Raw genomic sequence first — 6,587 nt, forward strand, 5'->3', positions numbered from 1 at the left:
CTTCTGCATATGGGACTGTCCTTCTAACCTGAGTGCTGTCCCACCACATGACCAGCAAATAGGCAGCCATACAGTCATGCAGACAGACAGTGAGTGAAAGCGGCAGTAGATATAGGCTCCTAGAGGTCAATAGGCCATTAGCATGTTTGTGTCTTCCAGTCAGTGGTTCATTAGCAGATAGCCATCAGAGGAGAAGCACAATCAGGACTGATGAAGACAGAACTGCAGAACCGTATGAACAGCCGGGAAGACAAGTGGTCAGAGAGACAGTCCCATAATCAAGAGGTCACAGATTCAAGCCCCACTATTGTCTAATTTCTTTCCTGTCAAATGCAGTGTATTCATAGAGAACATTGTACACTGATGCAACTCATAGCGCTTTGAAAATTTTGATTAAAAACATCAAAGAGGCATTAAAGAAGATGAAAGTAAAAAGCGTGTTCCCAGGGTCCTATGTTCCCCATATTTATATAGCACACAATGCTCTGTATTCAGGGGGTCAGAGTTAGGGTTAGGGTGAGGTTTTGGGTTAATATGTGTTAACCCTTGGGAAAGAAAGTACAGGCATAATGTGTCATCACCTTTGGAGACTGAAGCTGTTTAAGCTTTGAGGGACAGAAGCAAGAACATGAATATGAATGTGTTGACAGTCAGCACTGGGGTTCGTATGGTATTACTTGATGATAAGTATAATGCACAGATACAACGGGCACTCTCTTTACATACAGTGCAAATTGTAGCTCATTTAAATTAAGTAAACTATCATGTTAGAGACACTACGCACCAAGTTAAGTAGCTTTATTGCAGGTTGGAGCAGCATAGAAACCTGCAGAAATGCTTAATAACAAATAAGACATTCCTACCTTCATATGCTAATAACTGTCTGCAGAATTTACTTTGCAGTGGTGTTAGATAGAGTTTGCTTGTTTCTTTAAATCATTACCAAAGAGAGTACAGGCACATAACACTAAGTATGACACATGAAGATCAGTGGCCGGCATTGCTGGTGCTAAGTATTTGTCCACTACATTTTGACAGGAAATAATGTAATTTGAAGCTGAAATGATATATCTTACGATGCAAAAACCATAGCTGCAGACTGAATCCTGTTAATGATACAGCATGTAAGCAAGTGTCAAGGTGCATGAGTTATTGTCTGATTTTATAAACTCAGCTTGTCTGTCTTTTCTAAGCACTTAGCTCTATCATCCCTAATTATTCTAACACCATCTATTGTCTACCGTGCCCTCTGACCCTTGACCTCCTCACTATTGTTTGCTTGTACTGCTGGTTATTTAGAAATTAAGACTTATTCTACTGTTGACCTCCCTGGAAGTTAATCTGCATGAACAGGTCCCATACATCCCAACGTAAATGAAATTGTTCCTGCAGTACAACCATATGATTTGTGATCCACTATGTTGCCCTGACATTTAAAGGCATGGCTACTGCACAGACTCATATGATTTTAGTGTACTGTCAATGACTGGATAATTCGTTTTTGAAGTAAACACAGTGAACTGAAATACCCTTTTCTGTGGTTGGTCTGATAAAATATGATGAAAGTAGGAGGTGGTATAGCCCAGAGGTTATGGAAGTGGTTGTGCCACCAGAAAAATAAAATAAACCAGCTCAACTCAATGCAATGCAACACAAAACACTACAACTCAGATTTAATCAATCAATATCAAGTCTAATCAAATTAAACAGAGAACAGATATTAATAATAATGAGGGCAGAAACAGAGTCATTAGATGTCTGTCTCCATCAGTCCACACCCTCTTTCTTCAGAAACCAAACCAACAGGAGGAAAATCAAACCTCCGGAGCATCATCCCATCACTTGCACAGTATGACAGTCGACTGCGCCGACTTCTTTGCCTCACTGAGCCAAGTGTTGCCTCCCCCTGATTACATATGCTGCTGTTTTGGCAATCTGAACACAGACACAAAATGATGAATGAGTAATTAGTTCGCATTGTGCAGCCAGCTTCTTGCTCTCTAATTAAGTTGAACAAAACCCGCAGAGGTATTTTGGTTCACTACAAAGCAAGAAAAGCATACAGAACAATCAGAAAGCAGACATGACAAAGAGAAAGATTAAAAGAAATGGAGAAGAGTCAACAGAATGAGACTGAGACAGAGATAGTGAGAGAGAAAGAGAACATGGCTGTGCTTGTCTTAGTGTCTGATCCATGAAGCAGATTTTCCTCTACCAAATGAATCAATGTCATTAATTAAATATTCATTAAGACTTTTCCTGTGGGAAATGGCTGATAGCTAAACAGTCATTTAGACTGAACTGTGACAGATGCTAAATTTAGCCAACTTGAAAACAACCAGAAGAAGAATAGACTATAGATTAAAGCATCAACATGATTTCCATTTGAACAAATGAAACCAACGCTTAAATACAGAAAAGACATCATTCTTCCTTCTCTAATATACCAGCTTGCCTTTATCTTTCCCTGCTGTACTTGTCTTATGGTTTTTACATAGTACAAGATGTCACCACATTTTGAAACATGTAACAGGAAAATCTAGGTGAAAAAAAAAATATTACAAAATAATTTTTGTGCAGATTTTTAAATGATCTCAGTATGTATGTGATTGTCACTTTTTTTTTTTTATCAGTTTTTACATACTGTCTATTTTATTTATTTATTTATTTATTTGCACAGTGCACATTATTAAACCTTTCTGTAAATGTGCCTGATTTAGCCAATATGTCAATTTCTGACTGTACTCCCTGGGCAGGATCTACTGCTATTTTGCACACTTTCAACACTACAAACCCTATTTTCATATTTCCGTCCACACATATCTCCAGGATAATTCTGCTTCGTGGTCCAGGCTGCCATCCCGTATACATTATTCCTAGTTTGTTTGCCACAGTCAACACAGCATAAGACATGTTCTGCAAAATGACCAGGAGAAAAACAATGGAGACACTGGGATGTAAGTGTAAATGACACTGATTTTGGCCTTTAACATACTCTGGGGCTGATTTTTTTCCAGTTTGTTCATAAAACCACCCTATGTTCTGTTCTTCTATTCTTTGTTTTTTTCTATACTGCTGCACCAGCCCAGTTTTCCCACTCAAGAGTCATTAAATCTTCACTCGCTGTAGATTAGTAAAGGCACACTAACACTGACCACTTTTTGAAGTGAAGACCAGTGAAATTCCACTGACCAAAAATGTGGAAAAAGCACGCAGTTATCAGTGCGTCAGGCTGACGATGGAAACCACTCTGACTCAGCATCAAAATTCATGCTTATTTCACAAAACTTTTTTGTGCCAGTTTAGTGTAAATGGTCCATCCATCCATCAGTTATTTTGTATAGTTCAGCTTTGAGGACATTCCTAATTGAAGCTGCAGACAAATGGTCAGTATCCTTTAAAACACTTGAGCTGAACTATATGTTCTGGGATTCACACAGTAATTGTTTTTGTGTTTTACACTTTCTTAATCTTCATTTGTTCATGCTTTTATTTCTATTTCTTTTAAAGCACTTTGGAACCTTATTATCAGTGTTGTCAATTATATCTGTGCTGATATATTTCGTCTTTTCTTTCTTGCATTCTCTTTACCTTTCCTTTGATGCAGGCCTATAGTGAGGACGGAGGGAGGTTGCCAGTTTGTTGGATGGAGATAAAGGGTCTTATCTTCTCCCTGCCAGGCGCTGAGAGTCCTGATCCAATCGAGACCTGGTTAAAGGAATTCATTGACTTCTGAACCCAAGCCTCAAAACAAAGTATTTTCAGGGGAAAACAAAGATGGGATTGGTGGTGGTGGTTGGGAGGGGGCTCTTTTTTAAACATTCCCTGTCAAAGTTGGGGTGTTGCACTAACATAGGAAAAGTGATGTTTTGGGAACAAGCTGGCATGGCAAGTTAGAGAGGAACTTTCTATGTGCAAAGTTTTGAGATTCATTTCAATTTGACTGAGTGAAGAATCTCATCAGGGAAAACATACCATGAAAACTGAGACATCTACTATTTGAAGAGATATTTGCCTGCGTTTGCGTTTGTGTGTGGATATATATGAATTAGGTTATTTAGGATTCCCTGGATCACTACTTAGATTTCAGCATAGATCATAGAGAGCAATGAAGACTTAATGATGAAAATCCTTAAAAATAGTCTTTTCCCTTTCATGTCAATATCAAACCAGCAAATTCAAGGTTAAAAAGCCTACTCATGTCTGACAATATATTAAAATGGTAAAATAAAACACTTTGTGTCCTTCAATTAAAACACTGGAGAAGCAATGTTTGCTTTGATAATGGCATTGGATAATTCTCCACCAACCAAAAACTTTTCTCCAGGTTTTGACGTAAACACCTGAACTCGGTTCCCACAAGAACAGAAGAGGATAGCCATAACACACACTGACATGACAGAGACACAAATTAAGTCAGAGCTGTCGACTGTGAAGCCAAATCAGTTAAGAGAGGAGGATGGGGAGGAGAAGCATGTAGAGGGAGGATTAAACCATCACTCATGGAGAGAAGATGAAAAGGAAGGAGTTCCATACCTTCAGATGAGAATGTCACAGAGTGTCACCATAGGGTTAACCTGTGGTGAACCCCTAGGTTAACCCTTTCTTTTCTTTTTTTCAGAATCTTTCATGATCTTTTTACTGAAAACATAATTTTTGTCACATGTTTTATACAGATCACACTAGCCAACATGGTTTCATTTGGTCATTTACCAAAAAAAAAAAAAAAAAAAAAAAAAGCACAATTATCACACTGTACAATCTCAGCTGCACTATGTCACACTGTAAACTTTGTAAACATTCAACTTGTACGTCACACACAAAGTGAAATGCTGCAGTGTGCTAATGGCTGAGTTTTTTGCCTGAGAACAAGTTTGATCTGGACTGATTGAGTCTGATCTGGACTTCAACCCAGATCTTAACCGAAGTAGTTTTGTGGGGGGAGGCGGCATCAGCTCAGGGTGCAGGAGTCAAGCCTCTCCAAACGGCTCAACACCAGCAAAGGTTCAGCGCCTTGGACAGCAACAGCGAGTTCAGCACCTCGGCCAGCGACAGCCACATACGGCTCCCACGAGAAACAAAGAAGAACGAGGGGGAGGGGAGACATGTAACTCAGGTCACAATGAATGGCAGGTAATGGACCTTGTGTAAAAAATTAATGTCAGTTATTCATACTGTGGGTATAAATCTTTAAATAATTTCAATAACAGGAAGAGTTAGATACAGTAGATACAGTACATATCATGCACTGTTAATAGGAAACACAACTCCATCGTTTTCATACATAAAACAGACAACAGTTTTGCACCAAAATGTTTACTAACTCAGGTGCAAAAAACCATGTCTACATCATCAAATCACATCCAGAAGACTTTAAAAAATGCTTTTTCTTAAGATCTAAAGAGCAACAGTTTGAGTTAAACACACTGCAACATTGCTGAGATCAAGCATATTTCAAATTCTTTAAAAAAAAAACAAACAAAAAAAAAACAGTACTAACAGAAGAACAAAATCAACATAATAACAAGACCACAAATATCAGCTCCTTTTCAAGTGCTAGTGTGGAGGGGAAGATTGGTGAATAAGGGGATAACTCCACAGTAGGAGGCAGTCGGAGCATTGTCCTTTTCACCAATGAAGGTCTAAATGAACAATGAGAGAAAGAGAAAGGGTGAGAGAAAGAATGTTGTATTAATTGATTTATTGAATTCAATTGATTTTATTGATTTCATCTACTGCCTATATGGGTGCACAAGATTCATCCATACATCATCTTGCAATGTGTACAAAAAGCATGTTAACCAACTAAGCAATCTTCTGAAATATATGTGAACTCTTTCATAGCACTCTTGTACTTTTTCCCCCAGCCAGTCATGGGGTTGATGCTACATTTGCTTGTGATGAGCTGCTGCTAGCCACTGCACCATGACACGTAAAAGGCCAGGAACCTCTCTACAGACCAAATGCCACAGGTGTGATTCATTTAAAAGGCATCAGAGCATGTCATTTTCCCTTCCGCTGTGAAGCCAAAAAGGTTACTGTGCCTGCCCCTCTTCCTCCACGGCAGCCTCTTGCAATTTTTTCACTTCTAACTGAGATGCCTCCTATTAAGGTTAATGGGTATCCTCCTGTCATCACCGCCGCTATAGCTCATGATGATTCACATAGAGACTTGCACACTGCATAGCCTCTGTACCCTAAAGCACCTTGTACCTATATCTTTAATCAACCCCACATTTTTAACATTTGTTGATCCTGACAAGGATTTTCTAGAGCACTAACTCTTTTTCAGCACCGCTCTGTCTTTGTGATACTGTGTTGCAATTTCCTTTTTTTTTTTTTCATAAACACTTTGCTGCAGTGTGCCTCTCCTACATCTACTTCAGTAGGTGACTTTCTACGTTTTCCACAATGACTTTCAGTAACCCCTAAAGAACTGGTGTGAAAGTGAGTTTTACATGACCAAAGTAAAGTTTGTTTTGAAAACATTTGCTAACAGATTGTTGCAGTGCTAGAAAGACCTGCAGCTATTTCAGTTCCAACAAACAGGATGTTTTCACTGTACTGGATACCCACCCTATCCTGCA

Source organism: Myripristis murdjan, chromosome 3, assembly GCF_902150065.1.
Source record: "Myripristis murdjan chromosome 3, fMyrMur1.1, whole genome shotgun sequence".
Taxonomy (NCBI): Eukaryota; Metazoa; Chordata; class Actinopteri; order Holocentriformes; family Holocentridae; genus Myripristis; species Myripristis murdjan.